Raw genomic sequence first — 25,842 nt, forward strand, 5'->3', positions numbered from 1 at the left:
TTTATTTTTATTTCGCAGGTATTCAACACATAACTTCATTTTGACCGCTCCATCTTTACACTCATCCCTTTTCTATTTTGACGCCAGCTGCTGTGCTCCGCGTACGAACATCGGAAATCGACAGCTTGAGACTAGTCTGATAAATGAGTTTTCAGTTGACTAATCATTCCTAACCCGACGTCATATGTTGCCAAATAAAAAAGTTAAAGGCAGAGGACTTGAGTTCAGAGGCAGTGTGTACAGAGCACATGTTTTGTTGGATATTTACGCTTGGGGCAAGCGCCACGAAGAGAGCACAGATGAGACTGTGCAGGGCCATCTCATAAGGATTTTCTACCAATCTAGTTGTTTTCTGGCTCACTACTGGCATAATAATCATTGTTGGTAATCTTTCTACTAGTGCACATCAACTGTGTCATTTCTTTGTGAATGCTTTGTTGCTCTGTGATGAAATTAGTAAAGCCTATTAGTTATGGTGTTTTGAATGTTCTTTCTTTGATACCACTATAAAACACCAGAAATGTATTTCTGGCACTTTGTTTGGACTTTACCCAACACGCTTCATGAGAAGAACAGATAGGAACTTACATAGTAAACCGGTGTTGAAATGAAGTCCGTCTCCTGCAGACTCCAGTTGCTACGGTCTATTTACTATTTGTTCCACTGTCTTGCCATCTAGGTTTATCTGATACACAATACCAGAACGTATTTGCATGCCCGAAGGGTTAAAAGAAGATCCTTTGGTTCAGCTGGGTGAGATGGAAAAAGTACCTCTGTCCTTCATGATTGTATGTGAATAAAATGATCCAGCACTGCTCTTCTTAAAGCAATACACCAGGGTTCGTACAGGGCTTGGAAAAACCTTGAAAAGCCTTAAATTTGATTGCTTTTTGGATTGGCCGAGAAAAGCCTTGCAAATTGTGGAACATCTCTCTGTGGATTTAGTCAGAATTATTATTTTATTTTATTTAAACGTTTGTCTTGTGTTGGATTAATAAATCAATAGCACTTAACCTATTGTATATGGTTCTAAGCGACTTCCTTTTGTAAAATGAAATTTTTCAGTGATTACTTACTAAAAGTAAGTACTTAAATATACTTTTATAATATTTTAATTATCTGTATTTACACCGTTTATTTCAGTTTTTTTTTCCCCGCAATTGTTGTTTTTTTTTTTTTAACTGAATGCATTATTTTAATAACCTATTTTAGACTTTATGCTTTTGTACCATCCGTAAGTAATACTATAGCCAGGGCTAGAAGATAACTTTTTAAGGCAGAAGTGAGGATTTTTTTACCTGCCTGGAAATTAGGTAGAAAAATTGTCTTATTCGGTAGCTGTTCATTTGACTGATAATTATATATTAAAAGTATTTTAAAAATAAACACCTACCTACTGTTTTAAATAGACTGACTATCCCAAACTGTCACATTGTAGGCCTATATTTAAATCAGAAAGTGTTCATTGAAACCACCTTGTGCTCAACTAAGTAATGGAACTAATGCAATTCCTTGTCGAAATGTATTTTGTTTTATCCTTAAGTTTAAAAAAAATGCAACCATATCTGTCATCTAAGCATTTGATATGCCATAAGTTAACCAGGTTATGATTTATCGGTGCAAATTAAGTGAAACAAAGTTATCCTTTTATCTGTATTCAGTTGTTGACTGAGATTTCGGTAACTAACAAATCGTACACACCTATAAATGATTAACAAACAAATAAATAAATAAAAATAGCAGTAGTGTGCCACATTATCGTTGAATCCTGCATTGTATGACCTTATACACTATAAGATTACTTACAACCACAACCAACCTGTTTTGAAAATGAAAGTTAATTCCAGCACGGTACCGCTACATTTAGTGCAACGGGTTACACTAACTGGTTTGTTCATAAATATATGTGCTCCCATCCTGTCTTTTCACTGTACATTTTAAATGCTGTACACTTTTGAAGAGATTAACTAAGTAATAACAGAATACAGAATAAGGGATATCATATATATATATATATATATATATATATATATATATATATATATATATATATATATATATATATATATGTGTGTATGTATGTGTGTGTGTATATATATATATATATATATATATATATATATATATATATATATATATACACACACACACACATATATATATATATATATATATATATATATATATATATATATATATATATATATACACACACACACACACATACACACAGTGCCAAGAGAAAGTCTACACCCCCTTTTTTTCACATTTTGTTGTGTCTGCCTCAGAGTTTCATGCATTTAAATGATCATTTTTTCCATTTATCTACACACCATACTCCACACTGTTAAGGGGCAAAAGTGTTTATAGAGAAAAAAATTCTATATTAAAAATACAAAACTGAAAGATCAGAAAGATAATAAGTCCCCCCCCCCCCCCCAAGTTAATACTTGGTGGAAGCACCTTTAACAGCAATTACAGCTGTGAGTCTGTTGGGATAGGTCTCTACCAACTTTGCACACCTAGATTTGGCAATATTTGACCATCCTTCTTTCCAATACTGTTCAAGTTCTGTCAAGTTTCTTGGGGAGCGTTGATGGACAGCAATCTTAAAGTCATGCCACAAATTTTTGATTGGATTTAGGTTGGAGCTCTGACTGGGCCACTCAAGGACATTTACCTTTTTGTTCCTTAGCCACTCCAGTGTAACTTTGGCTGTGTGTTTTGGGTCATTGTCATGCTGAAAGGTGAACTTCTATCCCAGGGCAGCAGGTTTTCCTCAAGGACTTCTCTGTACTTTGCGCCATTCATTTTTTCTTCTATCCTGTCAAGTGCCTCAATCCCTCATGATGAGAAACATTCCCATAACATGATGCTGCCACCACTGTGCTTCACAGTAGGGATGGTGTTCTTTGAGTGATGCGCTGTGCTGGGTTTGCTCCAAAAATAATGCTTTGCATTTAGGCCAAAAAGTTCCATTTTAGTTTAGTCAGACCACAAAACTTTTTGCCACATGGCCACAGAATCTCCTGTGTGTTTTTTTGGCATACTTCAAACGGGATTCAAGGTGGGCTTTCTTGAGTAATAGCTTGCTTCTTGCCACCCTACCATACAGGCCAGATTTGTGGAGTGCTTGGAATATTGTTGTCACATGCACACTTTGACCAGTCTTAGCCATTAAAGCCTGTAGCTCTTACAAAGTTGTCATTGGCCTCTTGGCCGCTTCTCTGATCTCTTGCTTGGTGTGGAAGGGTGGTGGGCAATTCACTGACACTGAGACAGAACTTTATTTGTAGCGCCGCTCAGGGGCACTGATTTATTTCAACCCACAGAGGGCGCTGTTGTCCGTGGCTTGAATTCCGGCAACGGTAAACAAGACCATGGTTATACCAGTCCAGGCGCACTCAAAGGTGTTCTGGAAATAATAATCACAAAGAACAAAAGGCGAAAGAAAAAGGGAAAATAAAACACAGTAATAAAAGTATAAAACAAAGGTGCTGCACTCTGCAGCGTTCACCCCCGAAAGCCGCTACTCGTACGACCTGGGTCTCCGTCCTACGCTTATGGGTTCCCTCCCTACCCTAAACAATAATCTGGGTGAGCCCAAGTTTTTCCCCTGCTGCAAAAACAATCTTCTCTTTTCTTTTTTATCTTTAATTATTTATTTCTTTTGCTCGTTCTTCTCCGGCCATGCTCGGTCCGGCAGCAGAGCTTCCGCCAGCTTGCTGGCTCGTTTCGTCTGAGAGGGGGCAGACCGAGGGAACGTTTCAGAGTGTTATTTTATCAGTGCAGCAACCCCCGAAAGCCCGCCCCTCAGCCACTTAGAGAGGGGTAAAGCACACACAACCTCTTTCCCACCTCTCCGTGTCAATGCCATGACTGACAGGCAGATATTGTAAGGCTGCTGCCCTCTTCCTGCAGCACTATGAATGCACCCGGAGAGTCAGTGCAGGTCTCCTCTGTTACACTCTGTCATCCAGTTTGGAGGGACGGCCTGATCTAGGCAGGGTCTTGGTGGTGCTATACACCTTCCACTTCTTAATAATCGTCTTGACCGTGCGCCAAGGGATATTCAAGACTTTTGATATTTTTTTTTATACCCATCCCCTGATTTTCTCTCTCTCTCATATATATATATATATATATATATATATATATATATATATATATATATATATATATATACACACACACACACACACACACACACACACACACACACACACACACACACACACACACACTGAATGTAGAAAACATTAGGAACACCTGCTCTTTCCATGAAATAAACTTGAAATAGATCCCTTATTGATGCAACCTGTTAAATCCACTCCAATCAGTGTAGATGAAAGGGAGACAGGTTAAAGAAGGATTTTTAAGCCTTGACACAATTGAGACATGGATTGTGTATGTGTGCCATTCAGAGGGTAAATGGGCAAGACAAAAGATTTTAGTGCCTTTGAATGGGGTATGGTAGTATGTGCCAGGCACGCCGGTTTGAGTGTGTCAAGAACTGCAACGCTGCTGGCTTTTTCACGCTCAACAGTTTCCTGTGTGTATCAAGGATGGTCCACCACCCAAAGGACATCCAACCAACGGCAGGCCAATGGTCGAAAACGGCTCATTGACGAAAGAGGCCAAAGGAGGCTGATACAAATTGTGCAGAACAACAAATGGGCTACATTAGTCAACTGACAGTCCAGTACAACATTGGTGCCAAAAGACCCATAAAAGAATGCACAACTCGTCAGACGTTGACACGAATGGGGTATGGCAGCCGACGACCTAACAGAGTTCCACTTCTTTCAGCAAAACGCAAGAAACTGCAGTGGACTAAGGAACAAAAACACTGGACACTGAAGGATTGGAAAAATATTGCCTGGTCTAGTGAATCCCGGTTCCTTCTGTTTCATGCTGATGGGAGGACTAGTGTATGAAGAAAACCACATGGGTACATGCATCCATCATGCTGTGTGTCAACACTGCAGGCTGGTGGTGGTGGTGCAATGGTGTGGGTTGTGTTTTCATGGCGCACATTAGGCCCCTTGATAAAAGTGGAGCAACATTTGAATGTCACAGGATATCTGAACATCATTGCCAATCAAATGCATCCCTTCATGGCAGCAGTGTATCCATCTACTAATGGATTTTTTCAGCAGGATAATGCCCCATTCCACAAGGCTAGGATTGTCCAGGAATGGTTCCACGAACATGACAGTGACTTCAGCTTACTGCAGTGGCCTGCCCAGTCACCAGGTCTCTATCCAATTGAGCATCTGTGGGATGAGATGGAACGAGCTATTCGGAGTAGAGATCCACTGTCAGCCAACTTGACACAACTGTGGGAAGCTTTGGAGTCAACATGCGCCAGCATCCCTGTGGAACGCCTTCGACACCTTGTAGACTCCATGCCCTGACGAATTGAGGCTGTTCTGAGGGCAAAAGGGGGTGCAACTCAATATTAGGAAGGTGTTCCTAAAGTTTTGTACATTCAGTGTATATATATAATGTTAAAGCACACGATTTACTACTTCAACAGGAAAAGTACGCAAGGTAGTGATAATCCATTATATCAAGAAAACAGATAAATGAATGCACCCCAAAGGTTATATTTCGTCTCTTATTCGTACTGATAAAACAAAGAAGCTGTTTCTTGGATCATGGTAACGTTATAGCTATTTGGGCTTGTTGTTTTTTTTTTTTTTTTTTTTTTCGTACTCAGAATTTTGATAGTTATAATTATCTACCTGTTATGTGTTAATTTTTAGCCTGGGTGAAACCAGAGCTAACATTCTAATAAAACCAGAAAATTTAGCATTTTTATGGACACTGAATAAACTTCATTAGGTCATTGCCTGTTATCTTAAAAAATCACAATGTTTTTCCAGTTTGATTTTACTTTTGGTCTATAAAATAAACTTCATACCTTGAAATTGTATCCACGTTGTGATTTGTGACAGTATTTGTGCTCCACTGTCCAATACAATTTACATTGTGGGCGTCATGTCTATGGGGCGGTATAAACCATCTAAACCGTCATCTAAATTGGGAAGCTCTATTAGCAATGTTTTCCCGCTTTATGAAAGATAATGTCCGTGTTTAAAGAAGTAATACCGGTAATTATGTACATGTTCAGTCATATAAACTGCAGTGTAAGGTATCAGAAAAATGCTACTGCATAAAAAAAAAACTAGTAGCAAATTAGGAGTTTTGGGTAGCGAAATGCTACCAAATGTATGGTAAATTCGAGCCTTGCTATAGCTATCTAAGTTTGACTGAGTTAGCTTATAGTATATGTGTTAACATAAGCGTATACATTGGTTATTTAAAGTTTGACTGGAGAAAGTAGTGGCTGAAGGGCAATTTTATGGTTAGCTGTGGTGTAGTTGATTTTAATGATAATACGGGCATTTTTTTTTTTTTATTATTGTTTTTTTGCTGTGTCTGCTCTGTCATGTTGTATATCTCTGTGGGTTTACAGTTATGTATAAAACCACTTATCATGAACTGCGTTATGCCCTTGTTATAATATTAAAGCAGCTGTTTGAGTATACTCTTGCTGTAAAAAACTATGCTGAAGTTAAACAGTGAGCTGCTTTAAATGTCTAACTGAATTAATTCCCTTTGTTTTTTTTTTGTTTTTTTTTTGTTTTTTTATCCCAGCTATGTCCAAAGACGACGCATGTCTGCCCTCCACATTAATAAATATATTTGGTGAACAGGATGTCATGAACCAGCTTGATCGCCCAAAATAGCGCAGGAAACATCCAACAAGTTATTGATACCCTCTCAGAACTGACCAAATAAAATTACAAATGAACGTATTGTTTGTGTTTTATTTGTTTGCATCATTAATATTTAACACAACAGCAAGTCCAACACAATTTAAAAGAAAGGAGAGAATCTCTGACAGCACAAGCCTCCTCAGATCTCTGCTGTCCAATTGAAGCTGGCAGCTGAGGTAACCTTCACAATTGCAAAGTCTATAATAAGGATTGGGCTTGTTTTTTGAGAGTCGCGGGTTTACAGTTGCATAAACACCCATACTCTAACATGGGTTTGCTTGTTTTGAAAGGCAGTTACGCTTTTTTTTTCTTGTGAGACTTGGCAACACTGGTAACCTTCCCCGTCTGTCTCCCAGGGAGCAACTGATTCCACCTAATTTTGTTAACAAATGTTTGTGCAGGATACAGCAGGCAGTGGCAATTTTGAGAACTAACTAATGCTGCTCTTCAGTCCATTTCAACAGTATCCGCCACCTCCCTTTCAAGTGCCCACTACCTATATTTGCCCAAGCTAGGTGGTGCTTCAGCAGCGGTCAGCCATCTGGACTGGTGGGGTTTCTAAGCCAGGGTAATATACAGAGCATCACCTGATCCCCTATATGCTATATTGCCTGAATGAAGGGGACATTGTGTGTGTGTGTGTGTGTGTGTATGTATATATATATATATATATATATATATATATATATATATATATATATATATATATATATATATATATATATATATATATATATATATATATATATATATATATATATATATATATATATATATATATATATATATATATATATACACACACACACACACACACAGTGCCTTGCAAAAGTATTCAGACCCCTGACCAATTCTCTCATATTAATGAATTACAAATGGTACATTGAAATTTCGTTCTGTTTGATATTTTATTTTAAAACACTTAAACTCAAACTCAGTTATTGTAAGGTGACATTGGTTTTATGTTGGGAAATATTTTTAAGAAAAATAAAAAACTGAAATGTCTTGCTTGCGTAAGTATTCAACCCTTGTGCTGTGGAAGCTCCCAGTTTGCACCGATGAAAGAAATTGCCTAAACAAGGACACAATTACCTTACCATTGGCCTCCACCTGTGAACCATTAAAGTTCCTGTCACATTTTCTGGATAAAAAACCCACTGTTGAAGGATCATTGGTAAGGCTGTGAATCTGAAAGAAAATGAAGACCAAAGAGCATTCTACAGAAGTTAGAGATAAAGTAATACAAATGCATAGATTAGGGAAAGGGTACAAAATAATATCCAAGTGTTTGGATATCCCAGTGAGCACAGCTGGATCAATAATCAGGAAGTGGAAGCTGCATCACACCACCCAGGCACTGCCAAGAATAGGCCGTCCCTCAAAACTCAGCACTCAAACAAGAAGGAGACTTGTGAGAGAAGCCACAGAGAGGCCAACAATCACTTTGAAGGAGCTACAGAGTTCAGTGGCTGGGAGTGGAGTAATGGTGCACCAGTCAACCATATCAAGAGCTCTGCATAACACTGGCCTGTATGGGAGGGTGGCAAGAAAGAAGCCGTTACTCAAAAAGTACCATCTGAAAGCACGTTTGGAGTTTGCCAGAAAGCATGAGAGTGACCTAGCTGCGATGTGGGAAAAGGTTTTGTGGTCAGATGAGACCAAGATAGAGCTTTTTGCCCAAAACTGAAAGCGCTATGTGTGGCGCAAACCTAACACTGCCCATGCCTCAAGACACACCATCCCTACAGTGAAGTATGGTGGTGGCAACATCATGCTGTGGGGATGCTTCTCATCAGCAGGGACTGGGCATCTTGTTACAGTTGAAGGAAGAATGGATGGAGCAAAATACAGGAAAATACTGCAAGAGAATCTGCTTCAGTCTGCTAAAAAACTGAAGCTTGGGAGGAAATTCACCTTTCAGCAGTACAATAATCCCAAGCACTTAAAAACTTAACTTTTATATATAATGGTGATCTGCAATACCTGTTCAGTTTCATTTTATACCTTTCGTTAATTTCTAATTTGAGTTGGAAGATAAATTAGTTGAAACAGTATTCACAACTAACCACATGACACCCCACTAATGACATTTGTAAAACAATTTGGCCAAGAGCAGTAAAACAGATTATTAACCAACCAGGCACGAGGTATTTTGCTTTATTACAGCAGCTTAGATTCACTCGTGTACTAGTTCTCAGTCCATGGAAACCACACTTTCACAAAATTTCACTAGTAATCTTCAAACAGAACTAGTACTTTACACATAGCTAATTTACATCTCAACTCCCACCTTTCCCATTCATTTGCATGACGTCAGGTGAAATCCCGGTTTACTCGAGTAAAATAAACTGAGCGAACGGAAACCCAAAAAAGCATTTTACACAAAACATTTTTCTCGTATAAATGTCTCAAGTTTAAAAAAAATAAATAAATATAAATAAATAAATAAATAAATTGCATGGAAACCCCTGAATATCTTTCAATTAGCATGAGTTTATTGTTCAACTTTGTTATGCAGAATATTATCAGACCTTGTAGGGACCGATGTATAAATTAATTGGATACTGGAAAATGTCAGACTTTCAGTCACTGTACTCACTGACGATATGTCTGTTTTCATAACCTTTCTTTGGGTTTATTTCTTTTTAAATATCCGTTGCTTAAAATCCACCTCTAACTTTTCCACATTTTTTGAGTCTCTTCCATTTTTTGGATTTTAAACAAAGACAGATGTGCGGTGTTGTGATTAGAATACTTCACTTGTGTCACTTTCTCAAGCATGCCTGTGTAGAAACACTTTACCATGGTACCCATTTGAGTAAAATTCCATATTTAATATTTAAGCCATATTTAAGTGTAAAACACATACAATGGCACTGTCTGGTTGAATTTTTGTGTAAAATATATGCACAGAAGTTTATTGTTAAATACTACGTCTCAAATTAATTTGGTAATTTTTCGATTTGTATGGTGGGCCTGGAAATGTGTACGAACACTGCAATGCACTCCAGTGAAGCATGCTGAAGTTTTAGTGATGTTTGGTCATTACTACAGTACATAGAGTAAACCTGCTATTTATGATTTCAGTCTTTTAAACCAGTAGGTATGATAATGAAGTGTGTGGTATATATGCTTTCACACCACATTTACCTATGAGGCAGTTTAAATACTTTTAGGTGCTTCCCAGCATTTTGAAGAACAGACGTATTGAAGGTTTAAGTGATTCATTCTGGGCTTCCATAGAATGGGGTTGACTGTTTGTCTAAGCTGTATAAGGCTGTTCCCTGAAATACAGTAATTTAGTTTGTAAGGGGTTCTCTGTACAATTGACATACATGTTTACAATTTGACATGATCAGTTTTATAACATTTCTTGCATTCATGTCAGTGTCTTCTCCTGTGTGATTCCTCAGTTTGGGATGCAGTTGGTTTTTGCACAGTCTGACAGACCCTTCTTTACCTTGCCATTACATTCCTCAGACAGGTCTTTTCACAAAACACTTTGAACATAGTGCTTGTTTCTGGTGTTTTTTTTCTGTTTTTTTTTACATAATTTTTTACTTTAAGCAGTCTTCATATTGTGTTGGTGCTTCTAACAATTGTACTGTAATTATACAGTATTTGTCCCTCTTCTGCTACCACATCAATTTGTTGAATGTTTTGTATCTAGAAAGCATTTGTAGTTATTCCTTTGCTATGCTTCATTTTAATCAATATTTTGTTAACTCATACTGTACAAATTAAATACTGCTATGTTTTGTTTATTAGTTTTGTTGGTTTTAATATCAGAATTTCTTCAAACAGCCCATCTCTATTATCATATGGGCTTACTATTTATTTATATTCTGCAAGAATTTACCAGAAACATCATCTTCATTAGTTGCGTAATACAAATGACGGGGTCCAAATGTTGTCAGTATGACAACACTTATTTAACACATCTCTTTACTGGTTAGAACATACGAGATGCTGAGCAACACCTGTGTCCAGTTTGTTCATGTGTTACTAAGACCCCATCCCTTTTGTTGTCACCCATAGTAAAGGCGTGGCTCTTGTGTGCAGTCAGGGGAGCACAGATGCTGGTCTTCTCTGGCAATTCCAGAGGGATTATTGTATTAGCTCTGGCAATCCGCTGCTCTGGGAGACCAAACTCATGGCGCTGTTTCTCCTCACCACTCTACAACACATCTTACTGGCCAGTTTCAAATGTTTTAATTGGTTTACTCCTAAAGTTTAAATATTTAGGGAACTAACAATCTGACATCTATAGTTTTATGGGGGACCAAAAATAATGTAAAAAAGGTAATCGCACACAGGTAAAACTTTAAAGTTGGGAGATGGAATTACTGTCGTGTTCCAGATATTATAGTGCAATAAAACTGTGCAGTACACTCCCTTTCTAGTTATGTGTTGGACATATGCAAGTAGATGTAAGTGCTGGCCTGGTTTTTTGAAGTGTGTCATGCTTTGAGTAATGTTTACCTCTAATGTAGTGGCAGCAGTTGCTACATTCCTGGTTCCCTGAATAGTGTGTGACAGACATAACATGTGACGTGAAATATAGAGGCATGGTTGCATACCTTGACTTGAACACATGCAGCTGTGTGTGGTACATTTTAATAAAGTGAAGTAGAAGTCATTTTTCCTGTTTTTCATTAAGATTTAGCCGGAGGCTACCGCAGCTGCTACAAGCAAATTACTTAGTCTGTACGAGATTAGTGCTGGTTGTTAAAATATCAGCTTAGCTGTTTTCCTCATTGATCTTTAAGAAATTAAGTTGTTTACAATATCTACCACCAGCGTCTGGCATTGAATCAGACTTACAGGAGGTGTGCAGTTGCTGGACTGGACCTTCCTACACATAACAGGATTGTTTCAGAAAACCATAGGACTGTCTGTTTTACACAAGATGCCTGGGCACAGCTGGGTATCAACATTAACTCATGCCTGTGCTGCAGTAACCTCTTTCCATTTGCAACGCCTCTACAGTATACAGTACAGCAATAAAATCAAATGAATGCCTAGCGCACCTTTTTATTTTAGCCTATAGGCTACCAGTAACAACATGCTGCTGCACTGTACACATTTCTGCATAATGTGGAAATAATACAACATTAGTTTAAATTGAAACTAAATGATTTCAGTGCATTTTCTATACTGTAGCCTACATAGTACACAGTTAACATGTTATGATATTATACAGTACCTGTACTACACACACTTTACAGAATTAATTTTTTTTTAATTGGCAAAGAGAAATTTTAGTGTACTGCACGAGTGGCTTCGAACCACCAGAATAACTCAGTTTTTCTGAAAGCTTCTTACCATTTTATAACCAATCAAACACAATTAATTTATGCCTCCTGTGTGGCGGTTCCAGTAAAGGCAATCCACATGGAGTGCAGGATGTGCCCTATAGCCTGGGGATCGCAGGTTCGAGTCCAGGCTATGTCACAGACGACCGTGAACGAGAGTTCCTCGGGAGGCGCACCATTGGCCGAGCGCTGCCCGGGTAGGGAGGGCTTAGGTCGGCAGGGGAATCCACAGCTCACTGCGCATCAGCGACTCCTGTGGCCGATAGAGCGCCTGTGGTTTTGCAGTGGAGCCGTCAGATCTGCGTTGTCCTCCGGCGCTATAGGTCTGGTGGCCTCGCTGTTGCTCTGCAGTGCGAAAAATGACAGATTGGCAGGAGCACGTTTCAGAGGACGAGTGCTCCAGCCTCCGTTCCTCGAGTCGGTGGGGGGCTGCGAGCAGTGAGCCAAGGATACAGATAACAATTGGGCACACTAAATTGGGGAGAAAACCAATTAATTTGAACTCTGTAGAGTATGAGTTTATATACCCTCCTTTAATCATGTGCTTAATCTTAATGGTTTAGTAGCTACTTGTAGCTGATCTTCTTCAATTCAAAGTCACCGAGCGTCACACTTAATTGGATATTATTGGGGCACATACATTGTGGCCGGCGTTTCCTAATATACGAGGGTCTACTTTATCTCCATTCCAGCAAACATTTAGTACTTTAGTACAGCAACATTTCAATACAAAATGTATTGTACAACACATCAGAAATTTAAGGCTACCGTGAAATTGACACTTATTAAACCTAACTACAATGTCTTTGCCTTGCTGATTAGAATATATCCTTTAAAGGTATGAAATACGAACCCTAAGAAAAACTGAGGCTGCTTAGCAAGTGTCTAGCAACAAAGCTCTTCAGAATTCAAGGTGCTTAATATAAAGTGCTTTAGTAAATGCATTATCCTGATGATTTGCAAGCTCAGATTAAGCCTGTTAACCATTCTAATAGGGGCAGACAACAGTAGAAGTGGCAGGATGAAATGCCCTTTGCTTGGATTCAAGCCTTGTGTGGAACCTCACTTCATTAACTGTTAGGAATTGCTGTCTTGAAACACCATGCTCTGTGGGTCCATTTCTTTTCTTCAGTGGCGAGTTTAAAGCTGTCAAGACGTGGACTTACAGTATTAGTCCTGTGGAATGAATAGAGTCCATTAATATTAGATAATGCCATTTCTTGTCCTTTTTCAGGCTCACATCCTATACAATTAATGGATTTTTCCAGTTAAATTAGATTCAGTGCAAGTGCAAGCCCTTGCTGTAAAGACCACAACTGTATTCTGTACTCTGGAAAAACAAACCCTTGGACACTGTTTTGCTATCTCTAAAAGTGTTACAATGAAAAAACATTACTTGACCTTTGCTGTACTGTGTTGTCAATATCACAGTAATATTTTTTTCAACAAAAACACAATTCCATTTGTTCCTAGTTTTTATCAATGTATTAAATTAAATATGGCATTTGAACATAAATGTAATGTTTCTAGTTAAAATAAGTAAATGCAATAAATATTACCACATTTTTAATTTTTTTTTTGTCTCACCAGTTTGTTTGCAATGGTGAATAAAACAACGCGCCCACCCTTACACCACTGGGCAATAGTCTCTGTCTGTCATGTGATTGGTTCACATCATTGGCAGTCCAGCCTCTTTTCAAAGGAACGCCTTCCACCTTCACTCCAGCAAGAAGATAAAATGGCTGAATGAAAAAACAGCTGAATGGCGATTCTGTGACTTAACAGAAAATTAATTACAAAAAATACTGCAAAAGAAAGACAAAACTTGCAATAAGAACTTCAAAAACATGTTATTTATTTGTGCTTGTGACGGAAAGATGAGTTCTGGTGATGAATCTTCCTCCCAACCTGTGAGGGCGCTAAAGAACGAGAGGAGAAGTATCTGGAAGGGCTGGCCTGACAGTTTGTTTCCGGGTCAGGGAAGTGGGTCAGCCTGGAAAGAAGCGCGACTCTGTTGTAAGACTGTATTGATTTGAAAGATAAACGAGAGGCAGCTGCAAGTAATAAGGCAGCTGCAACCGTTTACCTAGATATCATGCGGGATTACATATAGGGGCCAGGGTAACGCTGATCTTTTCCTTCGTTTGGGTAACGTGAGGAGAGAAGGACTGAGGAGCTCTCAGAGTGTATTACGTGTTGTGTGTTGTCTTTGTTTGTTTATAATTGTCTGTCTTTTTCGCACCACTAGACAGTTAACGCACACCTCCGGAGCTGTCGCCACGTAAAGCACTATCCGGAGCACCACTGCACAGAGCACCTGCACGTTTGAATATCACCCAGGACTGGTGACCGTGCCTTTGTTTGTGTGTGAGACTGTACTGTGTTCGCCATCCCCGCGCTTTACACATTGTTGTGTACGGCCGGGGATTTATTATTTGACGGTCGCCAGACCTGGAAACAGCACAAATAAACACTTGTTCACTGAATCACTGTTGTCTGTTCATCACTCCTGCATCGCATCACCGCTACACCTGTTCCCCTTACCAACCACTTTGCCACAGTGCTGTATCAGTTATATTTAAACAAAACACTATAAAGCCATAAATATTTGTGACCAAAGTATTTGGTGAATCGCTACCATAAAACCTGTTTTGCTCCAGAAGTGTTGGCGATCTGTTGCACTGGTAGTAGTGTATTACTTCATTATATGAATACAGGTTTTTTTTATCTTAGGATATTCGCTCATAATTTTAATATTTGTTAATTTTATAAAATACACGTGGCCCCTGTGTGTGTGTGCCTTTTATTTTTACAGCAAGACGTTGCAGTATGTAACATGTTAGAGTAGAAAAATATCCCTGGAGTAAAGAATACGTTGGTAGGCCTTACTTTACCCCAGTGAGTTAACTGCAAAACAATGGATGCCAAATAGCAGTTCAAGTTAAATGTTTTTTTTTTTTGTTTATTCCCGAAATAAATGCATAAAGATGACACTGCATTTTATTTATTTTTTACTTTTTTTCACCTTCCTTGCCATTGAAGTTTCTTAACAGTAAACAATGGCCATAGACACGTTTTCATAAGGTAATAACACAAGGTTTACTTGTGCCTTTTTGTAGCTCAACAAGCAAACGAAAACTGAAATTTAACTTTAAACACTTCAAATAAAACAAACTTGGAAATGGTGTTGTAAAATGAAGGGGACTCACTGTTTTGGTTCTCATTTATTACATTTCACAAAACAAAGTCACAACAAAAAATATATAATATAAAAATCACTACACCATTTCCAGCAAGTTGGGCACTGTTTAAGCGAGGCATTTCAGAATTTTTCTGTCCCGTGAGAGTCTGACTCACTCTAAAGCAGCACGTGCTTTTGACCCAGATGACCTTTCTTAGAAATCACTATGCATGCGCGCGCATAATCTGCTTTGTTTATTTTTGCTGTTTAAAACTTTTAGATAGAGGCCAAAGAGCCGCTGTGTTGATTCTGTGTGTTTTATTTCTATTTCTTTTTATTTTTTTATATATAAAATCTCACATCTCAGAGCTCTTTTTCATTAGCTGTTACTCAGCTTCGGATGAAGTGGTTAATAAGTGCAAGATTTTGCTGTCATTTTCTAATGAATACGAACGTCTAATTTTTGTGTCCAAGTACATGTCAAATATTCGTTCGACAGCTCTTATATACATATACATCAGATTGTACAGTCACAGACATAAGAATTTGTGGACCAAGGTTATGAAAATCAGACATTTACTATAACATTTCTGTTTGTAAAAATGTGTTCTTTCTGAGATGAGTGCATTCTTTATTGGGAGGATTCCAGTTCCCTTCATGTACTGTAACAACAAACATTTAAGTTGTAGGCTCATTTTAGTATTGCTTTATGAGACATTTTTAGGAAAATGTAACTCTTGCAAAACCTTCTGTGAACTATTTACTGGTTTTATAACAGTAACAGATTATTCCTTTTTCAAAAATGTAGGGTAAGATTAAACATTTACAGTTGGGTTCAGTGTAGTAGTCTGCTTCAGGTTCTTATTTCACAGGACTCTGGCACAGTCAGACCCTAATTATAAGCTGATGGTTCTTATGACCTTGCAGGTCTTCCTGCATGTGTGCCTGTGAGTTCTGTCACAGGCTGAATAAGTATTTGTTTGTGCAAGAAGGAAGGCTTTGTCCTAGGTCCTCCCATCTGCTGTCGGAACAGAAAGTACGGTAGCCCAAGGATCTCCTTTTGGGCTCTTGACTGCAGTGCTAATAAAATACACTGCATCCTCCCGTTGATGTATTACAAGGGTTTCGCTGTGTGTGTGTGTGTGTGTGTGTGTGTGTGTGTGTGTGTGTGTGTGTTACTGGGCTTTAGACGCAGTCTGACGTAGTAAAGCATCATAGTACATTAAATGCAATTAATTCATCTGGAATCGCTGAGGAAAAAGTGACCGTATTCTGACCTTTAAGCATAGCAGTGTAATTACTGTAGGATAGGCAGAGGAGCACTTTTCTGTAAAATCCCTCATCATTGTGAGTATGAATACCAGTGCAGACATTGTTCACTGTTTTAACCTTAAGCATGTTGCAAATTGAGTTCTATCCTTGCGGTGAAATGGGAGAAGTAAGATCCAACAAGAATGGACAAGGTGTTGTTTTTATTTTGCTGTTGAGATTTATTTATTTATTTATTTATTTAATTCAATTCAAAATATTATGTACAGGATTTTAGTGCAGAGTCTCTCCTGGTTGGTAGCTCAATATGTTTGACGTCATTAAATCAATGGCAGATTTACAGCTGATAACCGGCTTAAATATTTGTTTTTCCTGGAAAAAGAACATTGAGATAGCTCATGATATGGCAAGATGAGTGAAAACAAATTTTTAGATATAGTGCAGAATAAAAATAATAATCGGCATTTTGAGCATTTTAGGTTATGCAGCTCCAATAGCCCCTTACAGGACTGTATTGTGATTGATTTTGATAGATTACAGTCTCCAGGAACACTGCTTTCTTGTGCAGACTATCCCATACACAGTTTTATCTTTTTATCCATTTAAACGTGACATTTTTACCTGTGCATCACTTTGAAATGTGCAGGACCTTGTCTCTGCAGTAGCCCTGGCTGTTGCCTGTGCTGTGCTGTAGTAACAGTGTTACCCTTTATCATGGCTGTCCTGTCGTGTGTGTGTGTGAGCCCCACACTTGCAACAGTGCAGAATCAAGTGCTCTGCTGTTGTCTCACTCTCCTTAATATTTTCACACAGGGCACCCTGCTGTTTCACCTGCCACAGTACCAAGTGTCCAGTCTGCATTTTCAAGCTTCAGACTGCCCTGAACTATAATTCTCCTGTAAGTAGTGTATCTTTACTCTATTGTATTGCAGATCCATTTCAAAAGCCTTTTGTTGTGACTGTACCTAGTTATGAACTGAGCTAGGGTGTGCCCTTTTATAAAATGTGTTCAGCGTGTTCAAGAGTTTTATAAAGCATACTTCAATTAATTCCTAGTCTTAAACACCAGTGGTTATGATTACATAGGCACAAACAGCCCTAAGATAATGTAATTTGTGCACAATGCATTCACTAGGCTGTAACAGATTTGTAGCAACCAGTTCAGAGCTGCCAAACTGAAGGTGCTGTTGGGGATTAACAATTTCCAAATATAGTGCTACACGGCTAACAATGAAACCCCAAGGGCGTTAGACCACAGTCCCTGTCTTTCTGAATCAGTCAGTCAGTTTTCTAGCGGAGTTGAAGGGCTGTGTTCTGAAGCTCCTTGAACTTCACTGCGAGTCTTCCAAGTTTTACACTGTTAAAGTAAACAAGGCCAGGGAAAGATAGTGCCAAAGGATCACACCCAGCTCGTTTTGTAAAAGCATATTCTGACTCATTGTGGGTTTTTATTAGACTGCTGGCTGGCTTCGAGTGATCTTCCAAGGAGATTCTTTAATTGAAATTTCTCATGCATGCTGGCCTAATCTTCCACAAGAGCTGCTGCAGAATCTAATCTGAAATCCGTTTGTTCCAAAAAAAAGTCTTTATACATGCGCTGTTAACAGGGATTTAGTAAAACCCCTCACCCTGAATATCAAATCCTTTTGTATCCCTATATCTTTGTTTGCAGTTGCATTTTACTTGAATGTTCCACTGAAAATCTGGTTACAGATTTTTTTTCCCTTTGTGCCTTCTGATTGTAGATGAGATTGTCTGGCTGGCTGTGCTCTTTGATCCCTAAATGTAGATTTAAAGTAATAATAATCATTTACTAGCTTTAGTGTTGCTTGCTGGGGTATGTGGAGCAGTAAAATAGTTGATCTGATACATATTCAAGCATTTCTGTGATAGGAATCACTGTGTTGCTTTTTCTGTGTTCACTGCCATAAATTGCTTATATTACTAAAGTAGATAGGATAAGAATGCTAATTGTCAGCCCGTGAAGGATATATTCTTGTGGAGAGGGATATACTGCACTGAACACAGCGGACATGGAAACTACTTCAGAATTAAAAAACAATAATAAAATAATTTTGAAATTTTTTATACTTTTTGTCATGTATTACAAAAATAACGTTCTAAGATTGTTTGTGTGTTTTTTTAAATAGGATATCTTCATAGTAATTTGAATGTAACCATAGCTACTGTTAGATTGTTGCTTCCTATTATCATTGCGAAACATCTAATAGTTTGCCTTGCATACGTTGCTTGTGGTCTTAAATTGAAAATGATAAATAATTATTAAGGGTGTTCAGATTTATAGCTCTGTGCCATCAGCATGAATCTCCTTAGTTATCTGTTCACATGTATATGTTTGATCACTTCCCCACAGCTGTATCAGCTCTCTAGAGGAGCAGTCTGTTCTATGTTATCTGTATGGGCAGCTGTCAGGAGACACAAAGACTCCTATGTTGTTGCTAAAAGTCTTGTCATGATGTACTGTCAGCTGGCATTACAGACTTCAGTGCACGAAAGAAGCTAAAGCACAAAGCAGCAGATTCATGCAGTTTCCACACTAAGCTTTCATTTGGTAGCGAGGGCGCACTCTGGCTGAACTCGAGGACAATCATGGAACTAAACACCTAACATAGGTCCATGGCCTGTGTTTGTAAAAATAATGTAACTCAAAGGTATGGTCCTTTGGACAGGCTGGCCTGACAGTTCATTTCCAGGGTCGGGAAGTCGGTCAGCCTGGAAGAAGGCGAGATTCCATTGCCAGAACATATTGTCCCGGACAGGAAACAATGTAGCAGCCGCAGTTTGTAAAAGCAGCTGCAATCGTTTACCAAGGGGTCATGTGTACTAGCATATAAATGGGGTGGAGACTCGTATCTCGTATCGTATCTGTTCCTTCGCTTTGGTTACGAAACCTAACCTGGAAGTACCCTTGCAGTGCGCAAAATAAATAATCGTGAGTGTTTGTTTTGTTTGTCTCGGCTATAATTGATACTTGTGTGTTTATAGACGGATAACACGTTCTGGAGCTGTCGCTATAGGCCAGGAATAAACCCGGACAACACTTCACCACTGTAGAACATATTTATATTTACTTCACCACAAGCTCTGAGAGCACTCATTTTGGACCTGTGATCGTGTGTGTGTCTAATTGCGTGTGTTAGTACTGTGCTTATTATTTACAGGACTGCAACCCTTTTCACTGCTGTGCAATACACATTATTGTTTACTGACTGGTCATCAGACCGTTGCATTATAAAGATGAGATACCCTGGCAAAAGTATATATTTTCTGAATATATCACTTCAGTGGTTTGTTACCCATAATCCTTCTGGAGCCCGAGATAATGTTGCCACATGAAATAGTATTTTTTACTACCTTTGGTTACGTTGTTTTATTTTGAAGTTTATTTAGTCCTTTCAGTACTTATGCACTGTGTGGTACTTTTCAAAACACCCCTTCAACAGAGGCCTGGCTGAGAGAAACTATGGTTTAATCTGCAAACTACGTTCACCTATTACTACGCTAATTTACACACGTAATCCTTTTTGTAATTGATTTTTCTTTTCTCAAGTTTCTTATGCCAAAGCTGAGATGGGAAGCAATAAAACATATACATATGAACAGGTAACTAATGAGATTCATGCTGCTGGCATAGAGGGCTGTACATCTTTTAACGCCATGAATAAGAACTTATACTATTGGTAAGTTAAGACCTGAGTGCTTCTAACCTGTATGCACTTGAACTGCTTACAAGGGAACTATATAGAAGACTTCTGCAAATAGGTAGCTTCCAATTACTTTTTAATTGATAATCCAACTAAAATGATGCACTTCCTCGCTAAACTGTTCCGGGGTAAAAATCTCCTAAACTAAATCCTATTCTCTTATAGTCATAAAGATCTGGTTTTCACACGCAGGGATTGCTTATTGTTTTCCTGTGGTTCAGGGCTCGCAAAATTTTGGTAATGGTACTTATTCTTCGGGCAGTCCATTGTAGACATTTGGTTGTCTCAAAAAAATGTCATGTTGCCCATAATTGACCTATGGACTGTGATTTGTACAAAGTACACTGTACTCAATATAGATACAGTATCTCAGGGTTCATACACTTTTTCAACATCAAAATTCCAGACTTTTTCCAGATTTTCTTTTGTTTTTCCCAGACGTGTTTTTTAGTTAGTTTCTCCTAGTTTTTTGATAGTTATCTACATAGGCGGGCAGCCGCAGAGCATTATAGCTTTTTGATCCAGAGCAGAAGTTGCTCCTGGTTTTGTAAGTGTTTGTCAGAATCTGGAGGTGCATATCTAGCAAGAGACAATGCAGGTATGCAAAAGAGAAGTAAGATGTCCAATATTTGAGAACTATGTTGCATTATTTACAAAAATAATATACAAAGTTGTATACTGCAAGTACACTTGTGCCAAAATAGAATAGTATAATTATACCAATAGTATACTAAAACCAGACAATTTTGGCACAAGTATTCTTGCAGTATGTTACTTTTTTGTAAGGGATGATATTGGATTCTGATCCAAACTTCTTTATGCCCTCTGTTAAATGTTGAACACTATGGAAGGTGAAAAATAACAAAAATGAAATAACAAATGTCCACACATTATAAATTGAAATGTGCAAGTGTTGTATATTAAGCATATAAGTCAAATACTTAATACAGTACACCCTCGCTTTAACAACCATGTTTGGGTCCAAAGCCTTTTGTTCGCTGTAGTAAAAGGACAATCCAAAACGAATACTATAAGCTGCTGGAGTAAGTTAAGGAAGGCACCTTGGATAAAGGCATTAGCTAAATTATTAATAATATTAGTACTGTTTTATTCTTTGATTTTCTTTATTATTACAGTATTTCTCGCTACTAGCACTAATAATAATAATAATAGCAACGAGATTGTGAATAAAAGTAGAATTTCAAATACAGTACCTATTTGTGGCATGCTGCATCCAGTATTTTGGCTATATCCTATTCACTGAAGAACACAGTACAACCACCTCCCCCTGGCTTCTGGTTATAGTTTAAAAGTTGTTTTTTGTTCATTTTTACATGATGCCAGATGTAGTATTTTTCCAGCATTGTCCAGAGCTTCTTGTTCTCTCTCTCCTTTTTTTTTTTTTTTTTTTTTTTCTTTGATCAAAACCCATAGACCTCTATCCAGGACTGGCTATTTTCTGGTCTTTACACAGTGGAGTCCAAGCTCATTTGGAATAAGAGATTCTTCAGTCTAGTAATGAATTGCACGTCCCTGCTGTTGCTGTTGGCCAACTCCATATTGGACGGGAATTCAAACAGTAGACCCTTTTCATTGTTGGCATCATATTGTCTAAGTTCTGTGTAAGTATTCATCTTTATTTGATGTTTGCTGACCGCTTCTACTTTGCACTTCAAAAGACGTGTACTCTGCTCACTTCCTATTTTCACGGCAAGTGTAAACAAGTGGCAAAATTCATGGGTTCCGTGAAAGTTGTTACCACTGTGATATAATCATATTCTTAATCATAATTCAAGCAAGTTAGGGGATAATGTTTAATCTGCAGTGGCTTAAAACTAACGCTTAACCCAGATTTAACATTAAGACTACAAGCAGAGCAGACTAAAGCAGAGGTTTGAAAAAGAACTGTCTTCAAAAAGCCAAAAGCTTTGTGGTAACAGCCATTACAAAAAAAAGTGGCTAAATGAAGTTCTAAGCAACTATAGTACAGCAATATCCCAAACAATTTCATGAAAGTGGAAGGAGAAGCATTAAAGGAGAAACTTTTCAAATGAACCAAAGCCTTTTTGAACAGAAAATATACCTCTGCATACCCTTGATAATGGAAAACCTAAATGGAGGATGGTATACAGTTTAAGCATGAAAATATGTCCCCATTTTGTATCATGTAAAGAAACTATCAAGATTAATCGATTTAAACCATAATCTTTACACCTTTTTGCCTTTTGTAAAATCTTTACAATATGTTCTATTCAAATGACTGAATATTACTCACACCTTTAGTTTTAGCACCTGTCTTCTCTTGGGGTTTGGGAGGTGGTCTGTTCCTTTTTTGTGCATATTGCATTCACTGATGTCCTGTTGTATGAATGTGACAGAAAGGCCAGCCTCCCTCCATATATTTTAAAGGTGTTCTCAATTGCACTGTTTTGTATGTATCCCAGCATGTCTGTTTTGGAATCATTCCAGTATGTATGAAATCTTCAGTAATAAAAATGCCCTTGATTTTGTAAGCATTGGACATTCAGTACATGCTTTTATGAGGTGAGTGGTAATAAAATGATGCCTGCAGAAATAGTTTAATTTTGTGCAGGGCGTGGAATGTATTCTCCACGTGATTAAGAGGGCAACATATCATACTTGTACAGAACTGTTGACTGACTTTCATCTCGGATTGGGGGATTTTCAACACTACAATTATGTTTTAGTTGGGTCTATTAGCTTTTTTATTATAGCTATTTTATTTTGGATATAGTATCACAGTACCTTTAGTAAATGCCATTGTAGTTTCCAGAATGTTTTGTTGTAGCAATGATACCTACTTAATGCTTTAGTTAGATTTCCAGGTGTCTGGTTTCACAGACCCAGATTGAGTAATCTTAGACTACAGTACTTTACCCACGGTAACAGAGTTAATGTGAATGTGCATCTGTGAAACCAGACATAAAAGATTTAATAGTATTATTTCATATTTGATGCTGCAGTGTTCAAAATGCTGTAGCCGTAAGAGACTGTGCAGTCTGTATTCTGCCTTTTATAACAAGCATATACATTGTAGTGTGAATGGGAGCAATGACCATACCACCAGATAATCTGTTCTGTGGTATAAGAATGCCTTACTGTATTAGAACTTTCTGGAACTGGGCCATCTGTCTTTCCATATTCTTTTTATTGTTACATGTTCTGCTGAAGGCAGACTTTCTTAAACATTTGAAACCACCTTGCCACTCCTATCAGGTTATGTCACCTGATAGTTCTGCTGTAGCTGAGGAAAGCAAAATAAACATGTAAACAAATGAAAAAAAAATCTAAACTGCTTTTAAATGGTTGTTTTTTTAATAGTACAGTCAAACAGTAGGTGCCTAATGGAGTGGATCTAATCAACATAATTTAAATGGTAAACTCACCATGTTTGTAAAATGGGACAGGGCACTACCGTGCATTCCAGCACAATCCTAGCCACAGAACAGCCAGTCTGTAATAGTAAGTTTGTTTTGTGACGCTGTTGGCATTTTCAGTAAATGAACAGGATCTGGAATGGAAAGCAGTGGTGCATGGAGATGCTTCTTTCAACACAGAATTCATTTCTATCAAGTATTGTTTCTTCTATAAATCATTTATTATCTTGTCCTGTTCAGCACAGCACAATACAATCAAAGCCATGCCAAGGCCTGGACGATGCGTTTGGGTTGAAAAACTCTCCTTGCCTGTCCCTTTCATAACCCAGTTCCACACTGCCATCATTGTAAGTGGAAGGAATTTTCTGGGTGTGAGAGTGGACGCTTACGTTTCCAAAAAATGTTGGAAAATATGTAAGCATATTGTGCGATGAGGTAATGGAATAAACTGCCAACCAAGTTTTAAAAATACAGTATCTTTTTAAATCTCACACTATCATAGCCCCCACCCCCCTTTGAAAAGCTTTTGGGTCTTGTCTTTTTTTAAATTGAATTTAAGCAAATAATTTTAAGTAGAATGTAGTGCAGGTGAAAGCTTGCTGTTGTGTGTGTGTGTGTGTGTAACAGGTCCCAGCAACTCTACTGTTTTACTGCTAAACATAAAAGCATTTATGCTTTTGAAACCCTTGTTTGCATCAGTGAGGATGATACTTTGTTGACCCCGGGGGTCTTTGTAAAACAAACTTGCAGAAAATTGTGTGGACAGTGTGTTGTTGCTGTAATTGAGCACCGATTGATAGTGGTTGTTACTCTAGCTAATCAGGCAGTCTCCCAGAGATTCCACCTGGTTGAATACGGAGGCCACAGGGTAACTAATCAAAACTACTGTGGCTGTGTAGGGCAAATCCGCATCATCCTCCGCCTTGGTTTTACAACCCATGTAAAGGAAAGTGTTGTTTAAGACCCCATTCACACTTGCGATTTGAGGTGGCCCAGGCCACCTTTTCCCCATATGCAAACGCTCCCAAAAAGAAAAGGCAGCCCAGGGCTGGCCCAGATTTAGGCCCAACACAGATTTAGGGCCTACCTTTTGTATCACATGACCAACGTGGTTACGTAGCTCAGTAAACATTCCCATATTTCCACGCACATGAAAGGTAACTAGAAGGCAAGATGGCAGAGGAGCAATATTGAATGAATGGTAATTAAGTGTACATCATACAACTTTTAATTATAAAAATATAACATTTTAAATAATTTAGTGGGTTAACGTTCAGATTGTCTCACATAATATACGAGATGCAGTGCATTCATAATTATGCTTCATTTGTCAAAAGTACATTTTCTTCCTGTTATTTAGTAACTAAGCGATAAATATAAAAACTGCAGAATTGTGGATCTCAATAATGGTACTGGCGACTTGGCATATTCAGCCACCATTGTTTATTTTGCACAGAGCGATATACATAGCTACAGAAATGTGTGTCTTTACATTATGCTGATCACTTCACTTCTTACAAATGCTGATCACTTCTTTAGCTGCTTGCTTTTACACACCCACAAAATACTGTTCTCATCTACAAATATTAAGATCGTTGATGCACTATGAGAGGGTGAGACACTCACTGTAATATCTCAATGCCTGTTACTGTGATTATTATTGTTAATGTTATTCTACTGGCGCTAGAGCAGTGGTTTATTATGTATCATGCATGCTGTTGAGCAAAGTATATTTGATATGTGATGGCGTATTGCTGTATTTAGGTTAGGGCTATTCCCTTAATGAAGTTGTCATTTACATGTGGGTCAGGAGTTTTGCTATAGACATATGTTCGGTAATCATCTTCCAAGAGAATAATAATAATAACAATGATAATAATAACAAGTAAACCATAGAATAGTTTAAAGATCATGTTTGTAAACAGACGGTATTCATGCAGGTTAAACAAATACATATAAATCAGACGAAACATGTGCCATGTATTTAACATTATTTAATGCTGTGTCTTTCATTAGGAGGGAGCAGTAGTACGATTAGGTGGTCAGTCGTGAGTTTGTCTTGTGAATGGCAGTCATTGTGTACAACCTGGTAGTCATTTGCAATCCGAGGGAAGTATCCATTATGCAAATAAATATTTATACCTGTCAACACTAGCAAGTTGCTGTTGC

General features: G+C 38.1%; 1 protein-coding gene across 4 annotated transcripts in view; it reads left to right on the forward strand.

Moving 5' to 3' along the window:
* The window catches only part of LOC121322038 (double-stranded RNA-specific editase 1-like), a 181,146-nt gene that overhangs the window by 13,053 nt on the left and 142,251 nt on the right, over nt 1-25,842 (forward strand). For 3 of the 4 annotated variants that reach the window (XM_041261488.1, XM_041261484.1, XM_041261487.1), the window contains exon 2: nt 17,364-17,448. The exons of the other annotated variant lie outside the window; for it this stretch is intronic. The gene's annotated coding sequence lies outside the window, so the exon portion shown is untranslated. The remainder of the gene's footprint in view (nt 1-17,363; nt 17,449-25,842) is intronic. 4 annotated transcript variants of the gene reach the window in all.

This window comes from Polyodon spathula, chromosome 10 (assembly GCF_017654505.1).
Source record: "Polyodon spathula isolate WHYD16114869_AA chromosome 10, ASM1765450v1, whole genome shotgun sequence".
Taxonomy (NCBI): Eukaryota; Metazoa; Chordata; class Actinopteri; order Acipenseriformes; family Polyodontidae; genus Polyodon; species Polyodon spathula.